This window comes from Balaenoptera borealis (assembly GCF_965194805.1).
Source record: "Balaenoptera borealis genome assembly, chromosome: X".
Taxonomy (NCBI): Eukaryota; Metazoa; Chordata; class Mammalia; order Artiodactyla; family Balaenopteridae; genus Balaenoptera; species Balaenoptera borealis.
Window position 1 is genome coordinate 117140897 of NC_138881.1, and position 17509 is coordinate 117158405.

General features: G+C 45.0%; 1 pseudogene across 1 annotated transcript; it reads left to right on the forward strand.

Moving 5' to 3' along the window:
* The first annotated feature begins 316 nt into the window (after positions 1-316).
* LOC309620096 (COP9 signalosome complex subunit 8 pseudogene) lies at positions 317-3033 on the forward strand (annotated as a pseudogene). Its single transcript has one exon. The product of its transcript is annotated as a COP9 signalosome complex subunit 8 pseudogene (transcript).
* The last annotated feature ends 14476 nt before the right edge of the window (positions 3034-17509 follow it).

Consider the following 17509-nt stretch of genomic DNA (forward strand, 5'->3'; position numbering starts at 1 on the left):
GTACACTATTGGTGGGAATGCAAAATGATGCAGCCACTACAGTATGGAGTTTTCTCAAAAAATTAAAAGTAGAATACTAGGGTCTTCCCTGGTGGTGCAGTGGATAAAACTCCGTGCTCCCAATGCAAGGGGTCCGGGTTTGATCCCTGGTCAGGGAACTAGATCCCACATGCATGCCGCAACTAAGAGTTTGCATGCCACAACTAAGGAGCCCGCCTGCCACAACTAAGACCCGGTGCAACCAAATAAATAAATAAATATTTTTTAAAAAATAGAACTACCAAATGATCCAGCAATCCCACCTCTGGATATTTATCCAAAAGAATTGAAATCAGAGTCTGAGGTCCGGCTCGGTGGGGAGGTTCGGTGGCGGTACCGGCCGGGAAAATGCCAGTGGCGGTGATGGCAGAAAGTTCCTTTAGTTTCAGAAAGTTGCTGGATCAGTGCGAGAACCAGGAGCTCGAGGCTCCAGGAGGAATTGCTACACCCCCAGTGTATGGTCAGCTTCTAGCTTTATATCTGCTTTATAATGACATGAATAATGCAAGATATCTTTGGAAAAGAATACCACCTGCTATAAAATCTGCAAATTCTGAACTTGGGGGAATTTGGTCGGTAGGACAAAGAATCTGGCAGAGAGATTTCCCCGGGGATCTATACCACCATCAGCGCTCACCCGTGATCTGAGACGGTCCAGCCAATCATGGAGGCACTTAGAGATGCCACGCGGAGGCGAGCCTTCGCCCTGGTCTCTCAGGCATATATGTCCATCATCGCCGACGATTTCGCAGCCTTTGTTGGACTTCCCGTGGAAGAGGCTGTGAAAGGTATCCTAGAACAAGGATGGCAGGCAGACTCCACCACAAGGATGGTCATGCCCAAAAAGCCAGGTGCAGGGGCCCTGGGTGTTTCCTTTAACAGGTTTATTCCCTTTTCAGAGCCTGCCCCCGTCCCGCCCATCCCCAGTGAACAGCAGTTAGCCAGACTCACCGATTACATGGCCTTCCTCGAAAACTGACTTACCATTCTGAGTTCAAGATCCACCTTCAGCATCCTGAATACTGACAGAAAAATGTAAAATTTTTATTTTCAATTTTATTGGATGGATTAAGCACCTCAGCATTCCTTACTGAGTATGTGATAAAATACGTATATAATATAAAGTATATTATATATATTTTGTCCTTAAACATGCTGAATGGTTGTTGAAACAGTTCTCATTTTGTGATATTTGACAGTTTGGATGGAGCCCGTCAGTATTAGGCAGTCAGTTTATATTTCCTAGTGACTCATAAAATGCAGCTCTCCTGCCTCGTGTAGAACAGTGGTTGTCAGCTGTTTTCTTCTGCCCCGGCTCACAGCACACTCCCATCTCTACCACAGGTTGATAGTTGCAGTGATGCATCTGGGGTTTGAGGAGGACTGTCCCCAGGGGCAGTATCTGAAGTGCTGGGGACTCTGATTCACCCCCTTTGGAGAATATGCTCTTTTTCTCTCCCCTCCTGAGAATCACAAATATAAAATGCTGAGATAGAGCTGAGGAACAAAGACCATCTCCCTAGTAAACCAGCCTGTTAACTTTAGATTTCTTTCTGAGAGTGTGAGTACATCCATTGCTGGCAGTGGAGGGCTTGCCATGAAAATGCGACTTATTAAAGACATTCATGAGAAGTATTAAGTTGTAATGTTTCCTTTCAGAAGAAGGGATTAAGTGTGGAATGCATTGTTTGGGAAAGAAGCTAGTAAGTGATACACTTTGTATCAACCTATTGGTTGCTTATATTTAGCCCCTGGGTCAAGTTCTGCCCTTTAGAGAAATACTGAACAAGTCTTTCATTTTTTGTGTGACAGCCCTCTGAATATTTGAAGTTGTTTATCGTATCTTCAGGTTAAAACCACCCCCTAGTTCATTTATTCTGCATTTGTTCAATAAATATTTAATTGAATTCTTAAAAAAAAAAAAAAAGAAAGAAAGAATTGAAATCAGTAGCTTGAAGAGATTTTAGCACTCCTATGTTCATAGTAGCACTGTTCCCAATAAGCAAGATGTGGAAACAACCTAAATGTCCACTGACAGATAAATGGATAAATAAACTGTGGTATATACATATAATGGAAGACTATTCATCTTTAAAAAAAAAAAGGAAATTCTGCAGTATTCGACAACATGGATGAACTTTGAGGACATTATACTAAGTGAAATGAGCCAGTCACAGAAAGACAAATACTGCAATGATGGCACTTATATGAGGTATCTAAAATAGTCAAATTCATAGAATCAAAGAGGGAAATGGTATTTTCCAGGGGCTGGGGGCAGGGGGAATGGGGACTTACTAATCAATGGGCATAAAGTTTCATTCAAGCAAAATGAATAAATTCTAGAGGTCTGCTGTGCAACATTGCACCTGTAGTCAACAATAATATATTGTACACTTAAAATTTGTTAAAAGGTAGATCTCATGTTACATGTTCTTTCCACAATAAAATAAAATAAAAATAAATATTAAAAATACAAAAATGTGATCTACCTCCTCCTGTGATAATGATGATAATAGTAATAGTAATAATAATATTAGCTATCATTTATTGAGTGCTTATTATATACCAAGCACCTTGCTAAGAGCTTTGCATGCATTGCCTCCTTTAATCTCAACAGTGGCTTGAGCTCCTTTCTCTCCAGGGCCTTAGTTTCTCCTGGAAGAAAGTGAGACACAGCCCAGTGTTGGGGGCAGGGATCTGAGAGGCAGCAGCCAAGAGCTGCAGCAGGAAGGCTTCCTGCTCCCCAGGATCTGCTGACCGATTCTGTTGTCAGGCTTCCAGTACTGAAGGTGGGCATTAAAAATACATCCCCAAATTCAGGCAAGGCTTTACTGGGGCCCCTGCTGCAGCAGGGGGAAGAGAGAACAAACAACAGTTCTTTTGTTTGCTCGCTCCCCAAGGTGGGGCAAGCTGTTCCTTACATGGGGTGAGGGTAGGGGTGTGTCCAGGGCTCAGGCCAGAGAGCTGGCTTAGGTGTTTTGCCCACCCCGCTGGTGGTGTTGTGTGCAGGGGGCAGCTCAGTCCCCTGCTGTTGTTCACAACATCCTGTTTTTGCTCCAGGCTCTTCAAAAGTGTCAGTTGGGCTTTTTGGTCTCTTTGTCTCTTTTGGGTCCAGACTTTGCCCCAAACGTAGGCAGTTATTTTTAGTCAGTTTCTTTGTATTTTGTTGCTTGAGGAGAGGTGTGTCCAGGCACAAGCATTGCAGCACTGCAGCAAAGGGCCCCAGGTCCCAGCCTGTCTCATTGTGAGAGCTGTTTGTCAAGTCCATAGTGTGGGAAGAGCTGGCAAATCAACCTCCATAGGTCAATTGTATACAAAGCATACAAGTAAGATGTTATTAAATTTGTTATGTTATATTAAATATGTTATATGTTATACTACATGTTATATGTTATATTACATATGTTATAATGTTATGTTATATTAAAATGAACATGTTTCAGCAAAAAAAAAAATCCCCAAACTATTCAATGCTGCCAAAAGGAAATATATCCATTTTCTACTTATCATATTGGAGTTGCTTTAAATATAATTCCTGTGAGAAACAATACTCCAATGGGAAAATGTTAATGGAATAAATTTGGGAACTACCAGTTGGGTTGTTTTCACCTCCCTGGAAGGAGATACTTGTGTATTGGCAGGGGGATGATTTCTCAAGGCCCACGGGCCTGACTGGCAGATGCTAGGTAGATGGTCACCCTGCCTTACCCTCCCTCCTCAGGCTCTTTCCGGAGAGGAAGGTGTACTACTAGATGTGTCATGGAAACTTCCCTCTTGAACCTGCCTGTGTTTACCCACCTGAGCCTGGGAGGTGTTTACCTCATTGTGAGAGCTGTTATGGTCCTGTACACACATGGTCCTCTTGTCTCCCACTTTCAACATCTATGAATTAGTTTTCGAGGCACCATCCTTCAATACTTCTAATTTGATTACTGTTCCCTTTGATTTGCCCTTTTCCCCAAAGCTTTCTCATAATCCTTATAGGAACCAAGGCAATGTATACAACTTGGCAGCCAGGAATTTGGGATTTAATAAGTCGCCTGCATGAGCCAGCATATCTACAAATAGCCTGTGGGATTAAGGTTCCCTAGCTTCCTTTGGAACTGGGTGCAGCTGACCTGAATAGTGAAACAGGGGGCCCAAAGTTATGAATCCCCTTCAAGCATTGCTTCATTAGAATCCCCTTACAAAAAAAGAAATGGGACTCAACTCATCAGCTCGATTTTATGGCATCTGATTAGACCACTATTTTCTCAGCAGGTCCCTTTTCTTTAAACTGTTGACTATGGATAGCCTGCTGAATAGAATGAACTTTGGACCACTAAATTGCAGCATTATGGTTATTTAGTATAATTTATAAAAAACGAGAGAAGCCACGATCACTTACTTCTTGTTGCTAATGACATCTCCATTTATCTGAACAGGTATGGGTTTGGAATATCCGTCCCACCCCCAATAATCATCCTGGAACACTTCCCAATTAGAGACCCCAAAAATGTTATTTGGAGGTACAAACTCTACATATGATAAATTAAAAATTAATAGCACCTGCACATGTGTTTATGAACATCCACCTGTCAGGAAAGCTATGCATTTTAACTGTGTTTACCTAATAAGTCCTTCCATTCAGTGTCTGACTTATAATTCAACGAATTTGGTAAAAGCCTAAATGGGCCTTCAGTGTAATATATTCCATTAGTGCATCACTGTCTCTCTGTTTTGAGATATGAGGGAAGGTGTTGAAATTATGTAGTATTTATTTCAAGCACTGTGATAATTAAAGTAGTGCATATAGCATGCCACTCTTTTCTGGTTAGTGGGAAATCCAGTTACAAGCATTACAAATGTAAAAGCCGTCCTAAAACAATTGCTGCCTGAATCGATGACCTTCCAGAATATTGACCTAGAGAAGGCACACGCAGATCACCTTTGGCTAGATTTGTTTCTCTCAAGCATCTAGTCACTAAGAGAACAGTGTGGTGGGGTAGTGAGCAAGGACATGCACTTTGAGGTGAACCAGAGCTGGAGCTGCATCCTAGTTTTATCAGTGATGACCTGGTGACCTTGTGACTTTTCTTGAGCCTCGGTAGCTTTATTTGGAAAACAGGGTTATTTCAAGGGTTGACGGAAAGAGCACATATAAAGTGCATAGCTCAGTTTCTGATTCAGAGGGGACATTCAACAAACGTTAGCACACTTTCCCTTCTCCTAGGGGAGCAAAACCCAGATTTAGTGCTCGACCCTACTTTACAGTGTCAGTGGTCATCACAGGAAATCTCAAGAAAGTTCCCAAACAAAAATAGTTTTAGGGCTTCCCTGATGGCACAGTGGTTAAGAATCCCCCTGCCAATGCAGGGGGCATGGGTTCGAGCCCTGGTCCGGGAAGATCCCACATGCCGCGGAGCAACTAAGCCCGTGCACCACGACTACTGAGCCTGTGCTCTAGAGCCCGCGAGCCACAATTACTGAGCCCGCGTGCCGCAACTACTGAAGCCCGCACGCCTAGAGCCCGTGCTCCACAACAAGAGAAGCCACCACAATGAGAAGCCCGAGCACTGCAACAAAGATTAGCCCCCACTCACTGCAACTAGAGAAAGCCCGTGTGCAGCAACAAAGACCCAACGCAGCCAAAAATAAATAAATAAAATAAATAAATTTATTTAAAAAATAGTTTTATTCAAGCTTCACTTTAGAAGTTAATATTAGAGTTAGAATATCTAGGAGGTGGATGATAGGATGGGTGCATAATAAACTCTGGCATCCCAGAGTTCAAACTACAAAGGAGTTTCTTCTCTGGCAAAGCTTTTTTCAGTAAGGGTCTACACTAAGACATCAGACAGCATCTTTTGTTCATAGTGATGGTGACATGGGCCTGCTCAAATAAGTAACATTTCGCTTGGCCACTGGCTCATTGGTGAGGAATGACCAAGTTTGCTTACCTTTGTGTGGGCGGACCCACCTAATCCCGGCACCTGTGAATATTCAGTAAGTCTTTGTATTTTCACACTAGCAGTTGACCAAAAGTGGTCAACTTTTTTTCTTGGTTTTTAGAGGGACACCTGTAATTCTGCTGGTGCTCGTGTGCTGAAAACTGGGGCCTTAATAGAGAAGGAGAAAGGCGTGCATGAAAGAGGTAGTGCGGGAGAGGAGGCATTTTACACTTGATTAATACCTGGATGCTGGCGCTCTATCAGGATTCTGTGGATTAATCTCCACTTGACCACAGAGATGCTCCTTTAAAATTCCGTGTTTGACGTTAAGTTGGTTACAATCGATGGCCATCCTGCAATGACTAGTACAGTTCTCAGCACAGCCCTCTGGAACAGTTTTATTGATACTTTCTCTCTCTAGATTTGATCTTTACTCCTAATTCTTCATTCATTGCCAGGGAAGAAAATCCCTTCCAAAAGCTTTCTGTGGCAACAACTGGACAATACTGAAGGTTGAGTACTATGGTTTTAATCTAGCTTAGCTGGTGACCATTGCTGGTGGGCTCCTCCATTTCTCGGGGCTTGTGTTTGTTGGTATTGGGGGGACTTCTGCTCGAGTGACACTGCCAGTGTTTCTGCACTCCATCTGGTGGGTGCCATGGGGCAGAAGAACTAGGCATGCCCAGTGCAGTCTCTCCTTTCACATCTGCTCGCCTGCCCGGAGGGTCATTTCTGCCAGCCTACTGGGTAAGCTCTGCACCAAGGATTCGGCAGTGAGCAAGACAAGACTTAGGCCCTTCTCCTCGTGAGCCAATACCATTTAGTGAAGAGTCAGACAAGTAAATAAACAAGAAAATGCCATAAAAATAGAGTGTGATAATCCCGGTGGAAGGGGAACACTCCAGGAGCATAGAGGAGGTGCAGCTAACCAACTATCCACTGCATTGTCAAGTGTCAAAAGTCAAGAAGTTTGAATTCAACAAACATTGACTGAGCAACAGATTGGGGCTCGCTCTTGCAGCACATATATTAAGCATCCTTTCCAGGTCAAGCCCTGTGCTAGAAGCTGGTGATATAAGGAAAAATAAGACACAGTCCATGTTTTTAAGGAGCTCACAGTCTAATGGGGAAAACTTCCAAGTAAGGTAAGACTTTCAGTATAGTGCGGAGATAGGGTTGTGCACAAAGAGCTGTAGGAAAAACAGAGGATGGACCATTAATGTAGTCTGGGGATCAGGGAAGGCTACCCAGAGGAGATAACTCCTGAGCTGATTCTGAAGGGATGAATAGGTTTTAGATGGTTGAAAAATATGGGCCAGGTCAGTCTAGACAGAGGGAGGAGCAGTGTCAAGAGTATGGAGATGGGCCTGAGCACAGAGTGTTCAGGGGTGACGCTTGGATGCTAAAATGGGGCCAGATAATGAAGGACCATATATGCCATGCTAAGGAACTGGGCAACTTGGACTTGATCCTGTGTGAAAACAAATCAGATGGGGATAAGACTAAAGGCAGTGGTATAAGCTAGGAGAGTACTGGGATATGAAGATCCTAGGGGGAGTTGATGAGGGCCTGAGCTAGGCCAGTAAGAGAACTAAAAGAGAGCAGAGAGATGTGGGCTTGTTAGGGGGGTAGGCTGATGAGTGGCTGACGGGATGTGTGGCTGAGAGAGATGGAGGAATCTACAATGACTCTCAGTTTTCTGGTTTGTGTCCTGCTGGTATTGAGGATATAGAAGGAGCAAGGGTGGTGGAGGTGGGAGGAGGCTGATGAGCTCAAATTTGGACACATCAAATTTGAGGTCTCTCCGTGTCATCCAGTAACTTCCGAAGAAAGAGATTTTGCAAAAGAGACAATGCTTGCTACTTGCTCTCCTTTGCTGATCTAAATTTGTGGTGTGTCTAATGTGGTGATCTTAAAGAGACACAGAAGACTCATCAAAGCAGGCCTGAAACCAAGCATCAAGAACTCTACCTGGTATGGAGTGAAAAAATGGACCTCCTCAGACCCTCCCAAACTGCCCTGTGTCTCGCTGTTTGATGTCCGGGCTATTCTGACGCTGAGGGTGTCTAAGTGGCTGGGCCGCAAAGTACGCTGGGAGGGAGATTACACTGGCAAAATTGTCACAACATCTATTTTTCTTCTCTTTTTTTTTTAAATAAATTTATTTATTTATTGGCTGTGCTGGGTCTTCGTTGCTGCGTGTGGGCTTTCTCTAGTTGTGCTGAGCAGAGGCTACTCTTCGTTGCGGTGCGCAGGCTTCTCACTGTGGTGGCTTCTCTTGTTGCGGAGCACGGGCTCTAGGCGCACAGGCTTCAGTAGTTGTGGCATGTGGGCTCAGTAGTTGTGGCTCACGGGCTCTAGAGCGCAGGCTCAGTAGTCGTGGCGCACGGGCTTAGTTGCTCCGCGGCATGTGGGATCTTCCCGGACCAGGGCTCGAACCTGTGTCCCTGCATTGGCAGGTGGATTATTAACCACTGCACCACCAGGGAAGTCCTTTTTTTTTTTAAACACATTGATTCGGTCCATTTTATTTTATTTATTGGATTGGCCAAAAAGTTCATTCGGGTTTTTCTGTACTATCTTATGGAATCAATATTTTTGGCAGCGCGGCTTGCCGGATCTTAGTTCCCCAACCAGGGATTGAACCTGGGCCCTCGGCAGTGAAAGCATGGAGTCCTAACCACTGGACCTCCAGGGAAGTCCCTATTTTTCTTTTGACACACATTGTGGCTTCTGTGGTAAATGAACAAAGAATGAACACACACAAGAGAAGAATTGCAGGCCTATGTTCTTCTAAAATGACTTTTGACAGGAATAAAATAGAAGTGATTTTTGCTCTTATTTGTGTCACTTTTTAGATAAGAACTTTACTGAGATATAATTTACGTGCCACGCAACCAAAGCCTCTGATGTCCCTCCTGAGATGGTGCAGCTTTGGGCATGCGCCCAGCCACCCTGGGATAAGAGCGGTTTGAGCGTGGCTCTCTTTGTCTCTTCCCCCTGATATCTCTGTTAAGCTGTCCGCCTCCTGTTCCCCTGCACTAATTTCTGGCTGATTTCTCTACTGTTTTTGGTAATTCTTGGGGCATAAATTACGTCACAGTTTGATTCAATTCAGTTCAGAGTCAGCTTCAGGATGCAAGTCTTTGAAGTTTGTTTTCATGCCAGAAGTTTGTTTCACTTCTTGGCTGGATTATCTCAGTAAACAATATGGCCTATGGTTTAGCTTCTTGTTCTCATAGAGCTACCAGCCTCCTCTTACTTGCTCACCATCAAAGTCTCCAACGTTTTCTAGAAGACCCTTAAGCTTAAATTTCCACATATTCTTTCAAATTAAGTCAGTTCTTTTGGGGAGCACTTCAGAGCGATCTGTTCTTTTGGACCCACTCTCCCCCTGAGCCATTGCTTTGAGCATTGGATGAGGATGGGAGCCTGTGGTCTTCTCAGTTTCCGTCTCCCAGTGTGGAAACTCTGCCCTACAAGCTGGTAGCAGGTGAGGGTGATCAGGGCCCTAGCATTCTCTCCAAAATATATAAAGAACTCATATGACTCAATATCACAAAAACAAATAATCTGATTAAAAAATGGACAGAGGATCTGAATAGACATTTTCCCAAAGAAGATACACAGATGGCTAGCATGTGCATGAAAAAGTGCTCAACACCCTTAATCATCAGGGAAATGCAAATCAAAACCACAGTGAGATACCATCTCAAACCTCTTAGAATGGCCATCATCAAAAAGACAAGAGGGGGGCTTCCTTGGTGGCGCAGTGGTTAAGAATCCGCCTGCCAATGCAGGGGACACGGGTTCGAGCCCTGGTCTGGGAGGATCCCACATGCCGCGGAGCAACTAAGCCCGTGCGCCACAACTACTGAGCCTGCGCTCTAGAGCCTGCGAGCCACAAGTACTGAGCCCACGTGCCACAACTACTGAAGCCCGCGCGCCTAGAGCCCGTGCTCCACAACAAGAGAAGCCACCACAATGAGAAGCCCACGCACCGCAACAGAGAGTAGCCCCCCGCTCGCCGCAACTAGAGAAAGCCCGCACCCAGCAACGAAGACCCAACATAGCCAAAAATAAATAAATAAAATAAATAAATTAAAAAAAAAAAAAAAAAAAAAAGACAAGAGGCTTCCCTGGTGGCACAGTGGTTAAGAATCCGCCAGCCAATGCAAGGGACAAGGGTTCAATCCCTGGTCCGGGAAGATGCCACATGCCACGGAGCAACTAAGCCCGTGCGCCACAACTACTGTGCCTGCGCTCTAGAGCCTGTGAGCCACAACTACTGAGCCTGCACGCCACAACTACTGAAGCCTGCGTGCCTAGAGCCCGTGCTCCGCAACAAGAGAAGCCACCGCAATGAGAAGCCCGTGCATCGCAACGAAGAGTGGCCCCCGCTCGCCGCAACTAGAGAAAGCCCGCACACAGCAACGAAGACCCAACGCAGCCAAAAATAAATGAATAAAATAAATTTATATTTTAAAAAAAAGACAAGAAATAATGAGTACTGGGGAGGATATGGAGAAAAGGGAACCCTTGTGCACTGTTGATATAGCCACTATGAAAAACAGTGTGGAGCTTCCTCAAAAAATTAAGAATGAAATTACCATATGATCCAACAATTTCACTTCTCAGTATTTATCCAAAGGAAACAAAAACACTAGCTTGAAAAGATATCTGCATTCCCATGTTCATTGCAGCATTATTCACAACAGCCAAGACATGGAGACAGCCTAAGTGTCCATCGATGGATGAATGGATAAAGAAGATGTGGTATATATATCCAATGGAATATTATTAACCACAAAAAAGAAGGAAACCTTGCCATTTGTGACAATATGGATGGACCTTGAGGGCATTATGCTAAGTGCAACAAGTCAGACAGAGAAAGACAAATACCATATGATCTCACTTACGTGAGGAATCTTAAAACAAAACAAAACAAAAAAACCAAACCAAACTCATGGATATGGAGAACAGATTGGTGGTTGCCAGAGGCAGGGGGTGGAGGGTGGGCAAAATGGGTGAAGGGGGTCAACATGTACAAACTTCCATTTATAAAATAAATAAGTCATGGGGATGTAATGTACAGCGTGGTGACCATAGTTAATAATACTGTACTGCGTATTTGAAACTTGCTTAGAGAGTAGATCTTAAAAGTTCTCATCACAAGAAAAAATTTTCCAACTATATGTGGTGATGGATGTTAACTAGACTTATTGTGGTGATCATTTTGCAATGTATACACATATTGAATCATTATGTAGTATAACTGAAACAAATATAATGTATGTTAATCATCTTAATTTTTAAAAATTAAAAGTAAATAAATAAAAATTTAAAAAGAGAATAATGGGGACTTACCTGGTGGTGCAGTGGTTAAGACTCCATGCTCCCGATGCAGGGGGCCCGGGTTCGATCCCTGGTCAGGGAACAAGATCCCACATGCGTGCCACAACTAAGAGTTCACATGCCGCAACTAAGGAGCTGGCGAGCTGCAACTAGGACCTGGTGCAACCAAATAAATAAATAAATAAATAAATAAATTTTTAAAAAGGGAATAATGGAGAAAGTAACATCATATTGTATGTCAACTATACTTCAATAAAAAATAAATACTCACCAGCAAATAAACAAGTGAAGGGGACATGTAGATAAAGCAAGGTGGAAAAATTTTTGACAATTATGATACTGGGTGGTTATAGGGATTCAATTATACTATTTTCTATAGTTTTGTTTGAAATTTTCCATAATAAAATGTTTAATAAATAAAAAAAATAATGGAGAAAGCACATAGGCTACATGGGTTTTCATGGTTATTGGAAAACACAAAATGTGATCTCACAGATGACCAAGTTCCAACCTGCATAATCCCTTTTATGCACTGAAGCATAAATAACAATTGAATTCCAAAGTAATTTGGAATAATTTTGCACATTTAAAACTATAATCCTTTCTAGAGATACTAGCAATGTAATTTTCACAAATGTAGTAAAATCAATCAAGTCCAATCACTTGAACAGGACACTTCTGGTACATTCTAAGTCAATTTGTGCCCCAGGAAGGAGACAGTCAGGTAGAAGGAAAAGTGTGGCCTTGTTACTTACTGACTTATGCTTATGGTCAAGTTATTTAATTGCTCTGGGCGTCAGTTACCTCATCTACATGTTGTCTGCATCAGTTGAAAGAACTTAAATGAAATTCTTAGTAGAATTTATGAGAAATAAGACCTAGAAATCTAGGGGAGGTTTCACATGTCTTGAAGTGGGTTTATTTTATAGAGATGGTATACATCTCCCTCAGGGAAAAAAGGAAAGCTGCTTTTTGCCTGAGTTTAACTATATGAAAAACTTCAAGACATAACGAGGAACTTAATGATATTACTTTTAAAACAAGTTTGGCTAATAAATCAAAACTAAGATTTATCCTCTAAAACTCAACCAAAGGCAATGTTGGTTGGTTTAGCAACGAAGTGCATGGACTTGTGCCTGACTACTTGGGTTCAGACCCTGAATCGACCACTTTTGAGCTGTCAGAGCTTGGGCAAATCACATAACCTCTTCATGTCTCAGTAGAATGAGGATAATACCTTATGGGTTGTTTTGAGGCTTTAATGAATGAAAAGATATGAAGGTGCATAGAGCCGTGCCTGGCACAGAGTAAGCACCTGTAAGTGAGAATGATGATGAAGATGATGATGTCAGCTTGGAGATCTGTCCTTGTTTGAAAGTTCTCATTCTGCCCCAAATGAATTCTTTCAGATTTCCTCAAAAATAGCTGTCCTTTCCTCAGAGAGGCATTGTGGAAAGACCGTGAAGAAAATGTCTCCAGTGCAAAGCCATTGGTCATCAACATGACCAATGTGAGAAAAGACAAGTCCGTTGTTCTGGGCATCAAGTCCCTGGAAATGTTGAAACTGACAGCATGTCTGATCAAGTGATGCCATTCAAGACATTTAGCCAAGGGTGATGCTCTAGGATGAAATTAAAAGGAAAATGACAAATAAACTGTGGCAACTAATCAATACGTGGCCCAGTATGCAAGCTAACGGTCCATTTCAAGAGCAAGATCTGGCTTTTGCAGAGCCCGCCTTTTTATGGGCAGAATTGGGTTTTGTTGTGATTGTGTTGGGAATTGCAAAGATTAGTGCCCTGAAATCAGCATTGCACTATAAATATTTCTTTCTTTTGTGTTCCTTAATAGTTAGAAAATGAATGATAGATAGATGATAGATAGATAGATAGATAGATAGATATGCAATTGTTATTGGAGTGATCCTATTTCAGTATTGTAGTGTAAGAAATTTATTTGAAATTACACTGAAACTTTAAAAGAGGGACAGAGAGACAGAAAGACATTGTCAGGGCTGTACGTGGATTCCAGATTAAACATTAACATTCCAGATTAAACTCCAGAGCAGAAGTATATGCCTTTTATCTCCTGATTATCTAGTTGATAATAATTGTTACTTTATTTCAGCCGTGGTTCTTAGGGCCAGCACCTCAGCCTGGTCTCCTCTTATAAGCATTAACATTCTCTTTGGCATAAAATGCCCCCATTTGCACCTTTTACTTTAAAACTGATTTAGTGGTATCAGTAACCTCCAGAAGGGATTGATAAGTATCTGCTCCCCAGAAGGAATGACTGTAGGTCAGGCCACCCGCCCCTTCAACAGGCACCTGTGGGGTAAGGGCTGGCGGCGTTGAGCACAGCACTGGGGGACCGAGGCGCTAGCTAAGGGGTTGCCAGACTACAGCCCATGGGCCAAAGCTGGCCCACCGCCTGGTTTTGTAATTGAAGTTTTACTGGAACACAGCCATGCCCATTCATTACGTAGTTCCCGCGATCGCTTTCATACTACAATGGCAGAGTCGAGTAGTTGCAAAAGAGACCATATGGCCCACAAAGCCTCAAATATTTATTATCTAGCCCTTTACAGGAGAACTTTGCCAACCCTTGAACTAGCTGGCGGTTTGCAATTTAAAATGTTCTAACATGTTTAAAGTCCCTGGGCAGGAGTGTAAAATTAACCGGGCTATATTTGCTGCCTTGATTTGTTTGCTTACAGTCAACTGAGCAGATCAGGCATAAACCTGAAAGGGCAGCCTGAGAGTGTGTCCCTCTGAGCCTTTGCTGATCCGATCCCTCTGCCTGGATCCACCCGCCCTTTCCACCTCCTCTCTTCTTACCCGCCCACCTCCTGTTGGGCCTTCAGGATTCTACCCAAATCAAGCCTCTTTTGTGAAGCCTTCCCTCACCCCGGACCCCAGGCAAAAGCAAGCATTGTCTCCTGAAGTTTCCAGAGCTCATGGGGTAGAAGTGGGCCTCAGCTGGCTCGCGTGGGATGGCCGGTCCCGGCTCGTCCACAGTGAGCTCTGCAGGGGCGGCAGGATTGCTGTACTGGGCTTCACAGCTCAGCCCTATCCGGTCCAGTCGCTTGTTCATCTAGGCTCATGCCTTCCCACACCAGACACCTCACCACTTGCCTCCGCGTTTCTCCACTGTCTCACCACCTCCAGTCTGCAGCTAGAGTGGCCTTCTCGTAGGGGAATTCAGGTCATGTCACTCCTCTGCTCAAAACCCTGCACTGGTCTAGACTTGGAACAAAATCAAAAGGCTGACCATAGCCTGCAGGGCCCTGCCTGACCTAATTCTCTGCCTGCGTCCCTACCATCGTCTGTCTCTTCCTGCTCTTCCCCTTGCAAGCGGCCTTCCAGACACGCTGCTCTCCTTGCAGGTCCTCAAACAGGCCAACCATGCTCCCGCTTCAGGGTCTTTGCATTGGCTGTTCCATCATCCTGGAACACTCTTTTCCCAGATGTCTTCAGAGCTCGCTCCCTTCATTCAGTCTGGTCACTGCTCCAATATCACCTCCTCAAACAGGCCTTCCTTCTCTGAAGGGACAAGAGAGCCCCCCTTGTCACTCTTTGTCCCCTTAAATGTATATGGCTTCAGAGCACTCCCCGCTTCCTGATGTCACGTGGCATATCTGCTTCAGTGTTTCTTCCCTGCCTCCCTCAGGGAGGAGGGGCCCTGTCTTGTTTGCTGCTCTCTCTCCAGGGTTTGGAATAGGGCCTGGCATCTAGGAGGTGCCCAATAACCATTCCTAGAATACAAATGAGTGGAAGGAGTCTGTCTGTTGATTCTGGCACCAGTGCCACAGTGTTTTAATCATTTCAGTGTCATAATGTGTGCTAATAGTACTTTTTAATGAATGAGAAAATGTGATAGGAAAGCATGGGTTTTAGGAGCAGACAGATCTCAGTTCAAATCCAGCTCGAGCAGGTTGCATGACCTCTCCAGGCCTTAAGTTCCTTTGTGTTAATAAGGGGGATAGTTATACCCACAACACAGGGCTGTTGTAAGGAATAAATGAGATAATACGTGCACTGTGAAATTTTTTATAAGGCAGGCTATAAAATATTATGAATGGTATAATCCCATTTTTGCAAACATGTGTTTGTGTTAAGAAAAATGTCTGCAAGAGCACAGCCCAAAATGTTGACAGTGGTCATGGCTGGTGGGCTTAGGAGTGACTTTTTTTTTTCTTCTTTAATCTTCTATAGTTTTTTGTTTGTTTGTTTTTACAACAAAGTGCATTTCTTGAGTCGTCAGAGGGAATACGGCATTTTAACTTTGAAAAAGCCAAAATGAAAATAAGACCATGCCCTTCCCACCACACCATGGTGCCCAATGGCCGTGGTACTCTGGCGGGGATAGCGTCTTGATGAGTGGGTTGGCAGGGGAGGGTGGGCGTGGCAAGGCCATAACTGTGAGAACGGAATTAGAGCAGAAGTAAACTCATCATCTTCTGCGGACCATTCTCCTTGCTTAGAGCAGGTTGGTAAGTGGGGCACTGACCCTCCGTTTCCTCATCAGTATGGGTACCAGGCCTCGGAGCAGAGTGGAGACAGTCCAACGAGCCTGTGCCTGCGACCAGTAGCGTGAACGGCGTCTAGGAGCACAGCGCTGGAGCCAGTAACCTGACAAGTTCAGATCCTAACTTCCTCCTTACTAAGTGATGGCCTTACCCCTCCGGAAGCTCTGTCTCCTCACCTCTGAAGTAGGGAGAATGCTTTAGACCTGGCAGATATACTGTGAGGACTCAAGGAGCAAATGGCTGGCCGATATCCAGGAAGTCTTGTGTCCTACTTTGTACTCAGCCCCTGCGCCCCGCCTCGCGGGGGAGAGTCACGGGGGAGGAGGGGGAGGGGCACCTCTCTGACCCCGGCCGCATTTTCCTGGGCCTTGTCTCTGAGCAGTGGAAAGCCGGGAGGGCGGGTCAAGGAAGGTAGGGAGTGAGTCATCGCCGATTCTCTTTGCGTCGCTGGAACAAACCTGGGAGGGCAGCCACATCCCCGCCTGCCCACCGCCGCTCGGACAGTCTCTGTGCAGCGCAGAGCACTTGCCTGCCCGGCAGAGAGCGAGGAATAGAGACGAGGGCGAGGCCGAGACGTCTGGCGTGAGCCAGCTGAGCAGGGGTGGCAGGCGGGAGAGCGATAGCGAAGAGACCTACTATTTGGCGCGGCCTTGAGTGTATCTGGCCCCCGGAGCCTACTGGGATGCGTGCTGGGTACCCCCCAGATGGCGTCTCTCCAGCCCCATAGAAGCCTGGAACTGCTCATCAAATTGAAGTGGGTTTTATTGTTGTGGCTACGTTCCCCCTTTGTGGTACTAAGTGTTTTGAGTCATGATAAAGAGGTTATTAGGGCGACAGGGATGATCTCCCGCACCGTTCCTTCCTTCCATAGCAGAGTATCGAACCCGCAAGTGTGCTGGGCTCCAGGGACGCAGAGGTGAGCGCACCCCGGGCCCTGCCCTGGTGGAACAGTGAGTGGTGGCACCGGGCATGTACCAGGCAGTCAGAGTGCCCTGGGGTCAGATGGTGCCCCAAAAGGCACAGCAGTGGTACCTATCAGGGTGTGAGCAGCTCTCCTTCCCACTGGAGGCACAATCTGGTTTCTAAAGGAAGTCAAGGAATTTGTTCAGGGCAAAGGCCCTGAAATAGGGGGCCAGCAAGAAACCACTTGGCCATGGCAACCTTGTCCTGTCTAGATGCCCGGAGGGACCTTGTCAGTCAAGTGAGTGCCCTCTTTGAGGCCTAGGGCAGTTAGCGTTAATCTTCTTAACTTGGGGCATTCAAGGTCCTACTGACACCCTCTCCCACATCTGGCCTCAGTGTCCCTTTCCAATCTCATTGCCATTATTTGGCCCCATCCTCTAGCTCCCACCCTACTCTCAACCCACTTCACTGAGCATGCCCTGTATTTTCCTGCCCCTTTCCAGGTGCCTTTCCAGGTGTAGTCCCATCCCCCAGAGTGCCCTTCCCCACGTCTGCCCTCGGCATAGTCCAATCAACCGGTGAGGGTCAAACCTCTCCTCCAATAAACCTGACCCCCGGGGCATGTCCACCGTCTTTTACCTCCATGCCACCAGATAGACACAATCTCTCCTTCCCCTTTATGCCCAGGACACTGTATGAGAGTTAGGGGACCAGACTTAGGAACACTCACCACCTGTGTGACTTTAGGCAAATC